The sequence below is a fragment of the Bos indicus genome, chromosome 9 (genome assembly GCF_029378745.1).
Source record: "Bos indicus isolate NIAB-ARS_2022 breed Sahiwal x Tharparkar chromosome 9, NIAB-ARS_B.indTharparkar_mat_pri_1.0, whole genome shotgun sequence".
In the NCBI taxonomy this organism is placed as follows: domain Eukaryota; kingdom Metazoa; phylum Chordata; class Mammalia; order Artiodactyla; family Bovidae; genus Bos; species Bos indicus.
The window spans coordinates 8,674,978-8,695,124 of NC_091768.1; positions in this window are offsets into that span (position 1 = coordinate 8,674,978).

Here is a 20,147-nt window from a genome sequence, read left to right on the forward strand (position 1 = left end):
AGGAGTTCATTCAAATATAAAGGAGAAATCAAAAGCTTTACAGACAAGCAAAACCTGAGAGAATTCAGCACCACCAAACCAGCTCTTCAACAAATGCTAAAGGATCTTCTCTAGACAGGAAACACAGAAAAGGTGTATAAACTCGAACCCAAAACAACAAAGTAAATGGCAATGGAATCATATTTATCAATAATTACCTTAAATGTAAGTGGGTTGAATGCCCCAACCAAAAGATAAAGACTGGCTGAATTGATACTAAAACAAGACCCCTATATATGCTGTCTACAAGAGACCCACCTCAAAACAAGGGACACATACAGACTGAAAGTGAAGGGCTGGAAAAAGATATTTCATGCAAATAGAGACCAAAAGAAAACAGGAGTAGCAATACTCACATCAGATAAAATAGACTTTGGTATAAAGTCTGTGAAAAGAGACAAAGAAGGACACTACATAATAGTCAAAGGATCAATCCAATAAGAAGATATAACTTATATATATTCACCCAACATAGGAGCACTGCAATACACAAGGCAAATGCTAACAAGTATGAAAGGGGAAATTAACAGTAACACAATAATAGTGGGAGACTTTAGTACCCCACTCACATCTATGGATAGATCAACCAAACAGAAATTACCAAGGAAACACAAATTTTAAATGATACAATAGACCAGTTAGACCTAATTGATATCTTAGGATATTTCACCCCCAAACAATGAATTTCACCTTTTTGTCAAGTGCACATGGAACATACTTCAGGATAGATCACATCCTGGGCCATAAATATAGCCTTGGTTAATTCAAAAAAAATTTAAAATCATTTCAAGCATCTTTTCTGATCACAATGCTATAAGATTAGATGTCAACTACAGGGGAAAAAAAGAGAAAACTATACAAACTACAAAAAAAAAAAAGAACACACTTCTGACCAACAAATCATGGAAGAAATCAAAATATGCATAGAAACAAATGAAAATGAACGCATGACAAAACCTATGGGATTCAGTTAAAGCAGTGCTAAGAGGAAGGTTCATAGCAATACTAGTTACCTCAAGAAACAAGAGAAAAATCAAATAAATAACCTAACTTTACACCTAAAGCAACTAGAAAAAGAAGAACCCCAGGGTTGGTAGAAGGAAAGAAATCATAAAAATTAGGGCAGAAATAAATGACAAAGAAACAAAGGAGACAATAGCAAAAACCAACAAAACTAAAAGTTGGTTCTTTGAGAAGATAAATAAAATAGACAAACCATTAGCCAGATTCATTAAGAAAAAAAAGGGAGAATCAAATCAACAAAATTAGAAATGAAAATGGAGAAATCACAACAGACAACACAGAAATACAACGGATCATAAGAGACTACTATCAACAACTACATGACAATAAAATGGACAACTTGGAAGAAAGGGACAAATTCTTAGAAAAATGTAACCTTCCAAAACTGAGCCAGGAAGAAATAGAAATTCTTAACAGACCCATCACAAGCATGGAAATCGAAACTGTAATCAAAAATCTTCCAACAAACAAAAGCCCAGGACCAGATGGTTTCACAGGTGAATTCTACCAAAAATTTAGAGAAGAGCTAACATATATCCTACTTAAACTCTTCCAGAAAATTCAGACGAAGGTAAACTGCCAAACTCATTCTATGAGGCCACCATTACCCTGATACCAAAACCAGGCAAAGATGCCACAAAAAAAGAAAACTACAGGCCAATATCACTGATGAACATAGATGCAAAACTCTTTAACAAAATTCTAGCAAACAGAATCCAACAACGTATTAAAAAGATCATACATCATGACCAAGTGGGCTTTATCCCAGGGATGCAAGGATTCTTCAATATTCGCAAATCAATCAATGTGATACACCACATTAACAAACTGAAAGATGAAAAACATATGATTATCTCATATGGTAGATGCAGAGAAAGCCTTTGACAAAATTCAACATCCATTTATGATAAAACCCTCCATAGCAGGCATAGAAGGAACATACCTCAACATAATAAAAGCCATATGTTATAAACCCACTGGAAATATGATCCTCAATGATGAAAAATTGAAAGCATTTCCCCTAAAGTCAGAAACAAGACAAGGGTGCCCACTCTCACCACTACTATTCATAATAGTTTTGGAAGTTATAGCCATGGCAGAGAAGGAAAAGCAATAAAAGGAATCCAGATTGGAAAAGAAGAAGTAAAACTTTCACTGTTTGCAGATGACATGATCCTCTACATAGAAAGCCCTAAAGACAGCACCAAAAAGTTACTAGAGCTAATCAATGAATATAGGAAAATTGCAAGATATAAAATTAACAAACAGAAATCCCTTACATTCCTATACATTAACAATGAGAAAACAGAAAGAGAAATTAAGGAAACAATTCCATTCTCCATTGCGACAAAAAGAATAAAATACTGAGGAATAAATCTACCTAAAGAAGCAAAAGACTTATATATAGAAAACTATAACACACTGATGAAAGAAAACAAAGATGACACAAATAGATGGAGAAATATGCCATGTTTGTGGATTAGAAGAATTAATATAGTGAAAATGAATATACTGCCCAAAGCAATCTATAGATTCAATGCAATCCATATTAAGCTACCAATGGTATTTTTTCACAGAACTAGAACAAATAATTTCACTATTTGTATGGAAACACAAAAAACCTCGAATAGCCAAAGCAATCTTGAGAAAGAAAAATGGAACTGGAGGATCAACCTGACAGATTTAAGACTACACTACAAAGCTATAGTCATCAAGACAGTATGGCACTGCCATAATATAGACATAAATATAGATCAATGGAACAAAATAGAAAGCCCAGAGATAAATCCATGCACCTATGGACACTTTATCTTTGACAAAGGAGGCAAGAATATACAATGGAGAAAAGATCATCTCTTTAAAAAGTGGTGCTGGGAAAACTTGTCAACAACCTGTAAAAGAATGAAACTAGAACACTTTCTAACACCATACACAAAAGTAAACTCAAAATGGATTAAAGATCTAAACATAAGACCAGAAACTATAAAACTCCTAGAGGAAAACATAGGCAAAACACTCTCTGACATAAATCACAGCAGAATCCTCTATGACCCCCTTCCCAGAGTAATAGAAATAAAAGGAAAAGTAAAGAAATAGGACCTAATTAAACTTAAAAGCTTTTGCACAACAAAGGAAGGTGAAAAGACAGCCTTCAGAATGGAAGAAAATAATAGCAAATGAAGCAACTGACAAAGAATTAATCTCAAAAATATACAAGCAGCTCATGCAGCTCAATACCAGAAAAATAAACAACCCAATCAAAAAAATGGGCCAAGGAACTAAAGAGACATTTCTCCAAAGAAGATATACAGATGGCTAACAAACACATGAAAAGATGCTCAACATCACTCATTATCAGAGAAATGCAAATCAAAACCACAATGAGGTACCATCTCATGCTGGTCAGAACGGATGCTATCAAAAAGTCTACAAACAAGTGCTGGAGACAGTGTGGAGAAAAGGGAACCCTCTTATACTGTTGATGGGAATGCAAACTAGTACAGCCACTATGGAGAACAGTGTGGAATTTCCTTAAAAAACTGGAAATAGAACTGCCATACAATCCAGCAATCCCACTGCTAGGCATAGAAACCGAGGAAACCAGAATTGAAAGAGACACATCTACCCCAGTGTTCATCACAGCACTTACGGACAAGGGTGGGGAACAAGAGGGAGAGGGTGAGATGAATAGAGAGAGCAGCATGGATCCATGTACACCAACATTTGTAAATAGACAACCAGTGGGAATTTGCTGTATGACTCAGGGAATGCAAACTATGGAGAACAGTGTGGAGATTCCTTAAAAAACTGGAAATAGAACTGCCTTATGACCCAGCAGTGGGTCATAAGCATACACACCAAGGAAACCAGAATTGAAAGAGACACGTGTACCCCAATGTTCATCGCAGCACCGTTTACAATAGTTACGACATGGAAGCAACCTAGATGTCCATCGGCAGATGAATGGATAAGAAAGCTGTGGTACATACACACAATGGATATTACTCAACTATAAAAAAGAATACATTTGAATCAGTTCTAATGAGGTGGATGAAACTGGAGCCTATTATACACAGTGAAGTAAGTCAGATGAAAAACACCAATACAGTATATTAACACATGTATATGTAGTTTATAAAGATGGTAATGACAACCCTCTATGTGAGATAGCAAAAGAGACACAAATATAAAGAGTACTTTTGGACTCAGTGGGAGGAGAGGGTGGGATGATTTGAGAGAATAGCATTGAAACATGTGTATTACCATATGTGAAGTGGATGACCAGTCCAAGTTCGATGCATGAAACAGAGCACTCAAAGCCGGTGCACTGGGAAAATCCTGAGGGATGGGGTGGGGAGGGAGGTGGGAAGGAGATTCAGGATGGGGGACACATGTGCACCCATGGCTGATTCATGTCAATGTATGGCAAAACCAACCACAGTATTTTAGAGTAATTAGCCTCCAGTTAAATAAATAAACTAATTTTTTTTAAGTAAAAAAATAAAAATACAAAACAGAAAAAAAAGAAAATTCTCTGTACCTTCCTTTCCATTTTGCTGTGAACCTAAAACTGCTCAAAAAAATCTTTGCAAAAATTCCAGTGTCCTGCCATGATCCTACCATTTATCCACATGAAATTATGTACTGCTAAAGCAGGGCACTTTGCACTAGGTTCTGAAGATATAAATGTGAATAAAGATGATTCCTATAGTTATTGGACACAAACTTAAAAAGACAATACAAAATCCATAAGGATAACCTTATATATAAGATTCAGTCTTCAACTAACCCTGTAAGCTAAGTATTGCTACCTCCTTATTACAGATGAGCCTTACAGACATTGAGGGATTTACCTGTAATCACAAAACTAATAAGTGGCCAACATAGGGTTCAATACAATTCTGATTACAGAACTGAACTTATAGACACAGTACAGCATCAAATTGTGCAGAAGTTCATTTACTCAATCAGCATATCATTATAGACACTGCCTGCCAGGCCTTACTCAAGGATCTGGATAATAGTTCAACTCAGAAAAAGGCAGAGAAATGAAGGCAGGACCAGTGACTACAGGTAGAAATGAAAACTTGATCGAAGACAGGCACAGGTCAGTGTTTTGAGTAAACACAAGCTATTAACAGAATCAAATAGGCTCATTGTCTGCATTCTGCTTGGCTCTGAGCAGGGATAGGGATTTGTCCCTGCCAAGGTCTTTTCTACCTCTTGCTGTGTGAGAGAAAGAGAAAGCAAGTTCTGAACGAATACCATATGATAAGTTTAGGGTCATGAAATGAATCAATTCTGCTCAGGGAGCATCAGAATGGGGAATGAGAGGTCAGAAACACTCCAGAGAAAAAAATCTGAAAGAATGAGTCAGATTTTATAATGAACTGTTTCAGATCAATCTACCCCAGTTATCCCACTTGCATTTCTTATCACAACCTGGTATTTGGGAGTTTATTAAGGCTCTGAACCTCTTAACACAATTCAATCAATATAAGGATGAAGATTGCAAGACAGATCTTTCCAAACTGGAAATTCATATGTATGGCCTTCCCATATTGCTTTAGTCTTTATATAAAGTGGTCAGAGGAGCCTGACGGGCTACAGTCCATGGGGTCACAAAGAGTTGGACATGACTGAGTGACTAACATTTTCATGTATATAAACATACATGTATTTATATGGGCTTCCCTGATAGCTCAGATTGTATATAAAGTACTTATTATATAAAACTTCTTTCTAGGAAGCTTCAAAATGTGTGTGTGTGTGTGTGTGTACATAGGTACATGTATATGCATATACATATATACATAAAATCATCCCAACCTCAGCATTTTTGCAAAATGTCATAGGTATTGATAATATCAATATTAGCACTAAATGGAGACCTTGTAATAGTTGAGCTGTCTCTCCTGGTCCTGTCCCCATCTTGGTGAACTGACACAGATCTCACCCACTGCTTCCCCTTATCCTACATCCTGCGCACTTTCCTCTTTTTAAGCAAATCTTGTTAGAAACAATTCCAGTAAACAGGTGATGTAGAAATCACAGTGACAGATGAGTTTTCACACACATACAGTTTTCACATTTCTTTGGGAAAATATATATTTTTCATAGAACTTAACAAACTTCCAGAGTTATCTCATGATAACATTCTGGGAAAGAATATAGTGGGAGCCCACCCATGTCCATATCACAGATGAAGAACCAGTCAGAGGATACAGGACCCAGGCAGGTTACGACCATGGCCCCTAATGTCAGAAACTGGACCTGAAATACATGTTTCCCACATCATATTTTTCCTTTTTTCTCTCTGTCATCAAACATTAACTTTTAGGTTTACTAAATACATGGATAAGAAAAACAACATTTTGTTCCTAAATTTATGCAACATTTTACAGACAAATGCTTTCACAATACTCAACCTTTTCTGTCTTGGGTACAAAAAGCTATTAGAATTAGTAAAAGCTTAGTCTTTAGTGTTTTCCCTACTCTAAATGTTCATATTCATGAACATCACATATTCATGTGATGGAACAATAAGTTGATTTTGTTAACTTCAGAACCAAATGCACTTTTTAAAATTTATTTATTTTTTACTGAAGGATAATTGCTTTATAGAATTTTGCTGTTTTCTGTCAAACCTCAATGTGAGTTGGCCATAGGTATACATATATCCCCTCCCTTTGAGACTCCCTCCCATTGCTTGTTCATGAAACTACGGTATGTCTTTGAAAATACTTTTGGTGATCTTATTTAATACTTTTTTATAAAAAGCAATCAAATATTTCTCAGCATTTCTTGACATTCACTAATTAAGTTGTGTCTGGCTCTTTGTGACCCCATGGACTACAGAACACCAGGCTTCACTGTCTTTCACTATCTCCTAGAGTTCGCTCAAATTCATGTCCATTGAGTCAGTGATGCTATCTAACCATCTCATCCTCTGCCGCTCTCTTCTCCTTTTGCCTTCAATCTTTTGCAGGATCAGGGTCTTTTCCAATGAGTCGGCTCTTCGCATCAGATGGCCAACATATTGGAGCTTCAGCATCAATCCTTCCAATGAATATTCAGGGTGGATTTCTTTTAGGATTGACTGGATTCATTACCTTGCAGTCCAAAAGAGTCTCAAGAATCTTCTCCAGCACAATTCAAAAGCATCAGTTTTTCAGCTCTCAGCCTTCTTTATGGTCCAACTCTCACATCCGTACATGGCTACTGGAAAAAATATAGCTTTGATTATATGGATCTTTGTTAGTAAAGTGATATTTCTGCTTTTTAATACACTGTCTAGGTTTGTCATAGCTTTCCTTCCAAGGAGCAAGCATCTTTTAATTTCATGGCTGCAGTTACTGTCCGCAGGGATTTTGGAGCTCAGGAAAATAAAATCTGTTACTGCTTCCATTTTCTCCCCTTTTATTTGCCATGAAATGATGGGACTGGATGCCATAATCTTAGTTTTTTGAACGTTGAGTTTTAAGTCAGCTCTTTTCACTCTCCTCTTTCACCTAATCAAGAGGCTCTTTAGGTCCTCTTTACCCTCTAACATTAGAATGGTGTCACCTGCATATCTGTTTTTGCTGATATTTCTACTGGCAATTTTGATTCCAGTTTATGATAATCCAGCCCAACATTTTGAATGATGTACTTTGCATATAAGTTAAATAAGCAGGGTGACAATATACAACCTTGACCTACTCCTTTCCCAATTTTAAACCAGTTCGTTGTTCCATGTAAGGTTCTAACTGTTGCTTCTTGATCCACATACAGGTTTCTCAGGAGACAGGTAGGGTGGCCTGATAATCCCATCTCTTGAAGAATTTTCCAGTTTGTTGTGATGCACACAGTCAAATGCTTTAGTGTAGTCAATGAAGCAGAAATGAATGTTTTTTCTGGAATTCCCTTGCTTTCTCTATGATCCAGTGAATGTTAGCAATTTAATCTCTAGCTCCTCTGCCTTTTCTAAACCCAGCTTGTACACCAGGAAGTTCTTGGTTCATGAACTACTAAAGCCTAACTTCAAGGATTTTGGGCATAAGCTTACTAGCTTGAGAAATGAGCACCATTGTTAGGTAGACAGAACATTGTTTGGCACTGCCCTTCTTTGGGACTGCAGTGAAAACTGACCTTTTCCAATTCTGTGGCCACTGTTGAGTTTTCCAAATTTGCTGACATATTGAGTGCAGCACTTTCACAGCATCATCTTTAGGACTTGAAATAGCTCAACTGGAATTCTATCACCTCTACTAGCTTTGCTCATTGTAATACCTTCTAAGGCCCACTTGACTTCACACCCTAGAATGTCTGGCCCTAGGTGAGTGACCACACTATTGTGGTTACCCCAGTCTTATGACCTTTTTATATAGTTCTTCTGTTTATTCCTGCCACCTCTTTTTAATCTCATCTGTCTCTGTTAGGTCCTTACTGCTTCTGTTCTTTATCATGCCCATCTTTGCATGAAATGTTCCCTTTGTAGCTCCAATTTTCTTGAAGAGATCTCTAGCCTTCCCCATTCTATTATTATCCTTTACTTCTTTGCATTGTTTCTTGAAGAAGGCCTCCTCACCTCTGCTTGCTATCCTCTGGAACTCTGCATTCAGATGGCTATATCTTTTCCTTTCTCCCTGGCTTTTCCCTTCTCTTTCCTCAGCTGTTTGTAAAGCTTCTTCAGACAACCACTGCCTTCTTGCATTTTTTTTTTTCCTTTGAGACGGTTTTGGTCACTGCCTCCTGTATATTTCATGAACCTCTGTCCATAGTTCTTCAGGTGCTCTGTCTACCAGATCTAATCCCTTCAATCTATTTGTCACCTCCACTGTGTTTGCCGTGTCACCTCCAGGGTGTTTGCTATGGCCAGTACATTCTCTTGACAAAACTCTGTTAGCCTTTGACCTGCTTCATTTTGTACTCCAAGGCCAAATTTGATTGATACTCCAGATATCTCTTGACTTCCTACTTTTGCATTCCAATCCCCTGTGATGAAAAGAACATTGTTTTTGCTGTTAGTTCTAGAAGGTCTTGCAGGTCTTCATAGAACTGGTTAACTTCAGCTACTTCGGCTTGGGCATACACTTGGGTGTTGTGGTTTGTCTTGGAAATGAACTGAGACCATTCTGTCATTTTTAAAACTGCACCCAGCTACTGCATTTTGGACTCTTTTGTTGATTATTGAGGGCTATTCCATTTCTTCTAAGGGATTCTTGCCTACAGTAGTAGATACAATGGTCACCTGATTTAAATCTTTGCACTTTCCTGTCCATTTTAGTTCACTGATTCCAAAGATGTCGGTGTTCACTCTTGCCATCTCCTGCTTGACCACCTCCAATTTACCTTGACTCATGGACCTAACATTCCAGGTTTCTATGCAGTATTGTTCTTTACAGCACTGGACTTTGCTTTCACCACTAGGTACATCCACAACTGGGCATCGTTTCTGCTTTGGTTCAGCCACTTCATGCTTCCTGAAACTGTTAACAATTGCCCTCTGCTCTTCCCAAGTAGTATATTGGACATCTTCCGACCTGGGGCACTCATCTTCTGGTGTCATATCTTCTTGCTTTTTCATACTGTTCATGTTCATGGGGTTCTCACAGCAAGAATACTAAAGTGGTTTGTTATTCCCTCCTCCAATGGACCACATTTTCTCAGAACTCTCCACTCCGACCTGTCCTCCCTGCGTGGCCCTGAGTGGCATGTCTCATAGCTTTATTGAGTTGTGCAAGGCCCTTCAGCATGACAAAACTCTGACCTATAAAGGGGGATCTCAGCATTTGGCCCATCTCAAATCAATGAATCGTGTGCTTATGTTCAGTGCTGTATCCTCCATGTGGGGCTTCAGGATATCTGATGAATATAGGATCATGTGGGCAAGTTCAGAGATGGCATCTCTAATCTGTAAAAGATTTAGAGATGACACCAGATTGCTTAACTTCTTGGTAGTATCAGAAAAGTTTTGCCATTAAGGTCAAAATTACAACTAGATTGACACAAGCCTGTGGGACATAGTACTCTCCCCTCTTTAGCTATAAGTAGGGCTGGTCTGGAGATAGTTTCTATATCACCTGATATATTGATTTGCTAGGGCTCCTATTACAAAGTACAGCAAACTAAGTAGCTTACAGAAAATGAATATATAGTCTCAGTTCTGGAAGATCTGGTGTTGTCAATGATCAGGGTGTTGGCAGAGCTGGTTCCTTCTAAGGCCAGTGAGAGAATAACTATTCCAGGTTTCTCTTCTAGTTTTTGGTGGCTTTCTGGCATGCTTGATATTCTTTGACTTCTGCTGCCAAAAATCTATGTACCTTCCTATCCTTTGTGCTGTGAACCTAAAACTGCTCTAAAAACGTATTTGCAAAATACAGTCTCTGTCTTTATTTCCACATGGCATTCTTCCTGTGTGTGTGCATATCTGTTTCTAATTTTTTTCCTTTTAATGAGGATACCAGGACAATTGGCCTGAGGATGGTCCACACTTTTCCAAAATGATCTCATTTTAATTTATTACCACTTCAATGACCCTGTTTCAAACAAGGCACATTCTGAGGTAACGGGGTTTAGGGCTTCAACAGGTGAATTTCTGCGGGACATAGTTCAGTCTATGATATCCGGGAAGAGAACTCATGGTCCACACAAAATGCCCAATGAACAGGGCTTAGGTTCTGGTTGTGTTTTTTTATAACCCTATGAAGGATGCAGGGATTTGTCAACTGCCAAGAGGTCAATTAGAATCATACAAAAGGAAAAAAGATCTCAGAGTTCCTATGGTGAGAATCATGTGGCCTTGGCCAGTAGGTAGATGAAATGCATGTAGGCATCTTGGCAGATAACATCACTACTGGAATCACCCAAATGCACAACCTCCTGAAGAGATTCAGATTCCTTTTATTCACAAGATCGAGCAATGTTATTGATGCTTAGGCAGTAGTAAAGTACCCTTGATGAGACGTGCAGAAGTCATTTAGAATCCCCTGGAACCATGTGTTTTTTGACAATGATGAATGGGGATTGTTACCACTCCATCATCTCAGGGTCCAGTGGGACTGAGAATGCAGCAGATAAAAATACCACATATTCTCTTTTGAATTATATAGACTTCAAAAGTATAATGTGTTAGTTATCTATGGTTACATAACAAATTATCACATATTAAATGTTTTAAAGCAATGCTCCATTATGACCGCGCAATTCTATAGGCCAAAGATGTGGCTGGATTCTCTGTCCAGAGTCTGGCGAGGCTAAAGCCAAGGTACCAAATTTGTTGGAAAAGACCCTGATGCTGGGAACGATGGAGAGCAGAAGGAGAAGGGGGTGACAGAGGATGAGATGGTTGGATGGCATCACTGACTCAATGGACATGAATTTGAGTGAACTCTGGGAGATAGCAAAGGACAGGGAAGCCTGGCATGCTTCAGTCCATGGCGTTGCAAAGGGTCAGACATGACTAAGTGAATGAACAACAATGACCAGGCAGGGCTGCAGTTCTCATATGGGGATAGGCATCCTATGTCAAACTTGCTGGTTTTGGCAGGGCTCCTCTGACTTCCCACACAGCCTCCTCCACCTTCAAGCCAGCAGCAACATAGGAGTCAACACACTTTGAATTCCTCTGGCTTTCTCTTCTATGTCTTCTCTGACTTCCAAAGGACTTAGGTGTCAAATGGGCTCACAAAAACCAAGATAATCTCCCTACTTCAAAGTCTACTGATTAGTAACCTTAAATACATCAGCAGAGCCCCTGTCTAGCAGTATGTAGTCAACTATATGATTGGAAAACTAGAGAATGGGAATTATAGGATACAGAATTCTGCCTCCCACAAGGTCTAAAATACTCAAGCAAAAGGCATTAACATGTGGCTAAGTGTTGTTCAAACTTGTTCTTTTAAGCAACTATATAGAGAGGGTGAAACATAAAAAGAGAGAGAAAAGGAAAAAATAAACAAAACTGCTAACCATCTTGATTTTTTGCCTTGATTCTGGTTTTAGTAATAGACTGAAAGTAAGTTCGGAAAAAAGTTTAGGTCTGGAAACTCTCAGCTCTACGTATAGTGGTGAAATTGGGGGGCATTATTTAATGTCGGAGACTCAGTTTCCTCATTAGATAAAGAGTGAATAATAATAATAGTGCTTTATAGGATTGTTATGAGAATCAAACATGACCATTTCCAAAAAGTTTATTTTTTTTTTTAACTGTAAAGCCTGAAGCAAATGTGTGTTGTTGAGATCATCACAAATAGTTTAAGCCTACTTCAGAGACAATCAGAGCACCCAGCCCCACCTCCCCTTAACTGAATAATCACCCTGGAGGATAAATGAATTCTGACAACCAAGCAACCAAGGGGATATTCCTGTGAGTGCATGAGTGTGAGCATGTGTGTCAGAGAGATACACTATGTTAAAATTGTGCTCTTCTAAGTCAGTGAGCAACATAATAAGGCTAGGGAAAATTCTGATGAAAGAAGTGCAACAAGAAAGCCATAAAGAAAAATCTGAACAACTCTCTGAGAACCAAGCAAGGAGGGGTAAAGCCCTAACAGTGGAAAGAAAATCAAAGAATTTTCAACACTTAAAAAATCATCTTCTGTCATCATCTGCCCAGAAGACCTTGCAGATCTGTCTGAATGGTTAGGGTCAGCTTCATTTGATAAGAAGCAAACAGAAGTAATCACACAAATGAACTGATGGCACCCCACTCCAGTACTCTTGCCTGGAAAATCCCATGGATGGAGGAGCCTGGTAGGCTGCAGTCCATGGAATCACTAAGAGTCAGACACGACTGAGCGACTTCACTTTCACTTTTCACTTTCATGCATTGGAGAAGGAAACGGCAACCCAGTCCAGTGTTCTTGCCTGGAGAATCCCAGGGACAGGGGAGCCTGGTGGGCTGCCGTCTATGGGGTCACACACAGTCGGATACGACTGAAGCGACTTAGCAGCAGCAGCAGATCTTACATAACATGCATTATGAGTAAGGTACTGTTCTAAATTCTTTATTAATATTAACTCATAATGACAACTCATCTTGATAACAACCCTATAAAGTTGAAATATTATTATCCATATTTATATTAATAGAAAAACAAAATATAGTAATTTATTTCAAAAAAATTTTTTGTACAAAATGAAGAACATTTTTCCCCAAATAGTGTTCTCTCTTCTTTCCATCACTTTTGCACTTTATATCAAGAAAAGATTTGAAATGCAATTGCTTAAGGATTTGTCCTAGTAAAAATGACAAAACATAGTCAAACTGATTATTTTGCAGGGAGAAGCCAATTCCAACTCCATATTGGAAACCGTTTCTTTGACATGTTTTCTTGCTTTTGTTATTACAGTTATACATATGGACTGCTTCAGAGGACCCTGTCCCTCTGCCTGACTGTTAAACTAAAGTCTTTGTTCAGCTCACAGAGAGATAATCTGACCCTGCCCACCTGGGAATAGCTACAACAAAAAGAAGAGATTAATACACCCCTTCCAAAGGCTGGCCCTTTCCAGAAATGCTTTGCAAGACCGAAGCCCCGTTCATTTTGGTTTCTCATTGCTTCTCTATCTCTCTGTCTCTGTCTCTGTCTCTCTCTCTTTCTCTGTCTCTCTCAAATGTTCTGGCATCCAGATCCTGACAAGATGGTTACAATGAGTCTACCTTCCTCTTGGTCAGCCAGCTTTTCAAATAAAGTCATATTCTTTGCCTTAACACCTCATCTTTTGGATTTATCAGCCTGTTTTTCAGGGACTTGGTGACAATTACAGTAAAATCTTTAAAGCAAACAGGTTTAACCCATACAAAATGCACTGTGATTAGAGGTAGTATTTTGATTTTCTAAGTAGTGTCCGTTTTAGCCAAGGTAAGTTTCTTCCCCACACAATAAAACGTGCCCAAGTTGTCTTTTTTATTTACTATGTCTCTTGAGCAGTATGGTTCTTTTCTACATTTTAAAAGTATGTGCGGTTCAAATGCCTTTATTTTATTCTTACTATTTTTATTAAACGTGATAGAAATCTGCCATTTCTGTTTCAAAGCAGGAAAGGCATGTTCTTGGTCTGTTTTGTCACATTTTACTTTTCCAACAAACTTTTCTAAAATTTCTCTCCATTTATTGTGCTATTTCAAGGTTAGGCTAAAAAAAAATAGAAAAAAAAAAGTCAATGTGATTGACTGTTCTGCCTTACTTTCTCCTCGTTAGACACACAGTTTACTCGAGTGTGATGCTACCTAGTAAATATGCCTGGTATCTTAGTCAGTTGCATAACAAATACCATAAACTGAATGAACTACTGACAGCAGAAATTCACTCCTCACTGCTCTAGAGGCTGGAAATCTGAGACCAGAGAGCAGCAGCACAGTTGCGTTCTGGTGAGCACCCTCTTGTGAGCTGCAGACAGCTGACTTCTCACTGTGTCCTCAGAAGAGAGCCCAGCTAATACTCCTTACCTCCCAAAGACCCTGACACCTCATACCATTAGTTGAGGGGTAGGTTTTCAAAATATGAATTTTGGGAGGGACACAAGCATTTAGTGCATGACAATGGGTTTATTCTGAAAGTTCACAGGTGCAAGTAAGAGAGATAACAAATAGCTGACACTCCTCATTTAAACAGAAAGGTGGTTTTGAAGAGTTCGTAAATTTAAATTTTATTTTGCAATTTTATATTTCGAGTTCCAGATTTGTATCAAACCTGTACTTTAAATGTATTTAACATCATTATCAACATTAGCCAGCAGCTAAAAATATATTGTATGTAAAAAGACATGGCATTTGAGATCATATCTCTTTGAAAAGTTAACCTACTTAGCACTAAAATTAGACACATTTTCTTTAAGAGTTCAGGAGAAAGAATATTCACTAAGAGCCAAGCTGCCAAAATATGGATGTTTTATGACCATTTTATTTGCCTCTCACACAAATATACCTGAAGTTGTTCTTCTGAAATATTTAACAAGCGGCCACCACCATGGTCCTAACACAGTTGGCTTAAGTGTTGCATCCTCAAGATCAGCTTGAAGACTGCGTATGACAAGGTCCCCATTATGCTGAATTTGAGAATTCATTCATTGAACCCTTTCTGACCCAGGCGCCAAACTTTCCAATAACTTACGCAGAGTATTTTATAAATGTGAATCACCATCTGAGTGTAAGGTGATACAACTACAGACACAATAATAATAGCAGCTAATGTTTATTTCACGCTATTTCCCAGATACTCTTATAAACACTTTCCAGCTATTAGTCATTATCTTTGTTTTAAAAACAAAGAAGCTGAATGCCAAGAGGTTGAGTTGCCCAGGATCACAAGCTAGTAAGTGAGAGTCAGCACTGGAATTATGGCAGTCTACTCACAAATCCATATTCCTAATCACACAGTTCTGAATCAAAATTCTCTACAATGAAGAGGCAATGAAGCTCCTTCCCCTTAAAATCTAAACCTCCTGAAAACTGTTCTTAATGAAAAAACTCACTCCTAAATATTTATGTGTTACGTATGTATTGATACTTAATGAATTATCTCAAAGTCTGCCACCTGAAAACAATGAGACAGTATTATTACAGTTTCTGAAGGTGAGGGATTTTTTTAAAAATTATATATATACACTTTATTTGTTTTTGGTTAGGTGGGATCCTAGTTTCCAAACCAGAAATCAAACCTGCAGCCCCCTGCAGTGGAAGAATGGATTCTGAACCACTGGATCACCAAGGAAGTCCCTGAAGACCCTGAATCTAAGAGCAGCTCAGCTGGGACTCTGACCCAGGGTCTCCCATCTGCTCTCCATTAGTCATCTGAGCATGTGTGTGGGACCCCGGACCTGCTTCAGGATGGTTTACTTACATGGCTGTTGGCCTGTTTCTGGCCTCAAACCTCTTCATAAGGATAGTTGAGCATCCTCATGACACGATAGCTGGCTTCTCCCAGAGCAAGTGATCCAAAAAGAAAGGGCAAGGCAGAGACCATGAACCTTGTAACCCAGCCATGGAAGTCGTATACCATGAATCCTTCTTTAGCCCATCACTAGAAGTGAATCACTAAGCCCAACCCAAACTCAGAGTAGGAAAAGAGGCTCTTTGTTGAAGGAAATGTCAAAGAATTTTGCACATCTATAAACCACCACTCATGTCTTTCTTATTGCAAATATTCTAAATGATTCTGGCTCTAGGTCATCTTTTGTCCCTGCTCTCTTGACTTTATTTCAATGTGCCCTTAAGGGCTGAACTAATCAGAGCTGGATGCTCCCCCCTGCCCCAGGTCACTATTCATACCTATTGGAAGGGCCCCTACCAGAGGATATACACCACAGCAGATATTCACCCAAACCCTGCGCTATAGCCACGTGAGCCCCTGAATATCCTGTTCCTACTGCCTTGACCAAATAAACAAAATTTGTTGCAGACTCCAATTGTCAGCAATCCTCCCTGGATCTCAGGATCCTCCTACCTGCCCTGGTCCAGAATCCTCCACTCAGGTGTGTGGGGTAGTCAACTTGCCTTTCTACCTGCTCATCCTGTAGCACCATCTCCTCAAAGCTTCACTCTCAGCTGGCACTGAAGGGTAGACCCTCTCACTATGACCCAGGTTTTCTCAACCTTGCCCCTAGTTACATTTTATCTTCAGTAGTCTGGGAGATGCTGAGGGACAGGGAGGCCTGGCATTCTACAGTCCTGGGGTCACAAAGATTTGGCAACTGAATAACAAATGTTCTTATGCTTTTGTGTGTGTGTGGAGGGCCGTCATTATTGTAGGATGGTTAGCTGCATCTCTGGGCTATACCTATGAATAGCACCCCCTGGTTTTGCTAAACAAAAAAGTTTGCAGACATTGCCAAATATCCCCTGGGGGACAAAGTGTCCTTGATTGAGAACCACTGACTCCAGCTATTATGAGTGCAATTGGCTGAGTGAGAGACATGAGAGTCTTACCAGATAAAATATGTGCAAAGTGTTGACCTAAAATAGGTTGCCAGATATTTCTCCAGCAAAATCAATTTTACTCAGGATCAGCAGAGAATTGCAATTCGGGGTCTGCAAACATGGCAAGCCACGTGCCAGGCCCCCGCAAAAGTGGAGACAGCAACCTTGTAGAGGGAAAGAAAGGTGGGAAAGCTGGAGTAAACAAAGGGTCCATGGCTTTTCTTGGCTGAGGAAAGAGAAGTCTTTCTCCTTGTTGGGTTTTCTGTCATCACAGGGCATGAGAGCTCCCCCTGCTGGTCTTCCCACTCTAGTTATTTTTTTACAAGCGCTACATCCCATTCTTCATATATGAGTTGGAGTTAGTGAAGTCGCTCAGTCGTGTCCGACTGTTTGCGAGCCCATGGACTGTAGCTTATCAGACTCCTCCGTCCATGGGGTTTTCCAGGCAAGAGTGGCAAAGCTGGAGTGGGTTGCCATTTCCTTCTCCAGGGGATCTTCCCGACCCAGAAATCGAACCCAGGTCTCCTGTATTGCAGGCAGACACTTTACCTTTTGAGCCACCAGGGAAGCCCAATTTGGAGTTAAGCAGGAAAGATTTCAGTACATTATTAGTTTAGGTGGTTGTCTCTTCAGTTGCTGCTTGGCTTTCCTTCTACTAGCTGGTTTCTGAGAGGGAAGACGATCTCTACACAAAGGTTTTGGTATGTTTTCTCAAGGCTACAAATACTTGAGGAATCTGGGAAAGTAGAATAAGAATCAGGATAGTAGAAAAAGCAAACTTGTTTTTCCATGTTAAAGTTATTTTAGGATACTTATTAAATGTTCATCTTTCTGTTTAAGGGAAACTTTACTGAGTGGTATCCATGTGCATGTCACTTGCCTAACCATTTTCTAAAAATGTGAACTCATTTAATACTTTTAACAACCCATGCAACAGACATTATCCCCATCCTTGTGACTCAGGAAGAAGCTGAGGCAGAGATATCATCTTCCTTAATAGCTATTTTTTAAATTGCTTTAAAGATCTCTCTTCTCTCTGTTCCCAAAGGGCTTTGCTTTTGTTCACTAATAATTCTCACTTTTCTCTACCATGATTCATGTTAAGCTTTGAAAACTTAAAAAAAAAAAATCAAGAAGTTCAGGGGTACAGCTACCTCTCCATTATCTGGAGGGAAACAATAGAAGCCAGAATCAGTAAGACAAGAAAAGCAACCCAACTAGAGATGCCAGCACAAGAGTGAACAGGAAAGTGGTTTTGATTCTGAGAGGGTCAGGGGGCAGCTGAGCGAGTCTGGCAGGAGACCAAGATGGGAGGGTGAAGACAGGGTAAAGAGAGGTATTTCTGCAAGGATAGGGCAGATGTCCTTAACACAAGCTGGCTCTTAGCAGAAACTTGACCATTGGCTTGAATGCAAAGAGGAATTCACCTAAAAAAACCACGGTCAGCATTCAACTGTTCCTAAGAAAGTATAACCTGTTGGATGACTCTGCAAATAATTATTGAGTGTCTACTTTTTATGTCCAGTCATGCTATATGTGTCAGCCTCCTTACTTGCTTTTTTCAAAAGCCATCAACAGCTCACAACTGCCTCCTTAGCTCAGTAATAAAGATCTTCTATAATCTGACCCCATCCTACTTTCTCAGCGCAATCGTTGCTCAATATGCACCAAATTGATAAACTTCCATTTTCTATGAAATGCCTTTTCCACCACCAAATGTGTAGTTTCCTCTGCTTAAAATGCCCTTTCCCCAATATGTGCTCTGTCAAAATGTTACCATCCTTCAAGGACCAGATCAAACACCTCCTCAACCATTATTCAATTTCTAATTAACTCCAATTGGAAGTACCTTCCAACTCTGACATCTATAGCACTGTTTCTACCTCTTTGAGGAACTTTTCGAATGTACCCGCTATAATAATAAGTCGTGTGTCTGTCTATCCAGGCACTAACTAGTGAACCTCTTAAGGAGAGGAACAAGTTTTGTTCATTTTTGTCTACAAATTTTGAAAATCATACATTGTTGCTCAGTAGGTAAGTCATGTCTAACTCTTTGCTGCCCATGGTCTGCAGCATGCCAAGCTTCCCTCTCCTTCATTATCCCCCATTTCAGTTCAGTTTAGTTGCTCAGACATGTCTGACTCTTTGCAACCCCATGGACTGCAGCACGCCAGGCTTCCCTGTTCATCACCAACTCTCAGCACTTGCTCAAACTCATGTCCATTGCATAGTGATGCCATCCAACCATCTCATCCTCTGTCATTCCCTTCTCCTCCTACCTTCAATCTTTGCCAGCATCAGAGTCTTTTCCAGGGAGTCAGTTCTTCATACCAGGTGGCCAAAGTATTGGAGTTTCAGCTTCAGCATCAGTCTTTCCAATGAACATGCAAGGAGGGCACAAACAAACCTTGTGTGCACCAGGAGCCAGGAGAAAGCAGCAGTGATCCCACAGGAGACTGACCCAGACTTGCCCATGAGTGTCCAGGAGTCTCCAGTGGAGGCGTGGGTCAGCAGTGGCCTGCTGCAGGGTCGGGGGTACTGAGTGCGGCAGTGGGTGCACAGGACCTTTTGAAGGAGTTCACCATTATCTTTATTACCTTCTCCATAGTTTGGTCTCATGTCAAACAATAGTGAGGGAACAGAGCCCTGCCTATCAACAGATAATTGGATTAAAGATTTACTGAGCAAGGCTCCACCCATCAGAACAAGACCCAGATTTCCCCAGTTAGGATACCTCCATAAGCCTATTCCATAAGGCTTCCCTCATAGCTCAATTGGTAAATCATCTGCCTGCAATGCAGGAAATCTGGGTTTGATTTCTGGGTCGGGAAGATATCCTGGAGAAGGAAATGGCAACCCACTCCAGTATTCCTGCCTGGAGAATCCCATGGACAGAGGAACCTGGCAGGCTACAGTCCATGGGATTGCAAGAGTCAGACACGACTTAGTGACTAGACCACCACCACCATAAGCCTCTTATCCTTATCTTTCAGAGGGCAGACAGGATGAAAACCACGATCACAGAAAACTAATCAAATTGATCACATGGGCCACCTCCTTGCCTAACTCAGTGAAACAATGAGCCATGCTGTGTAGGGCCACCCAAGACGGACAAGTCATAGTAGAGAGTTCTGACAAAATGTGGTCCACTGGAAAAGGGAATCACAAACCACTTCAGTAT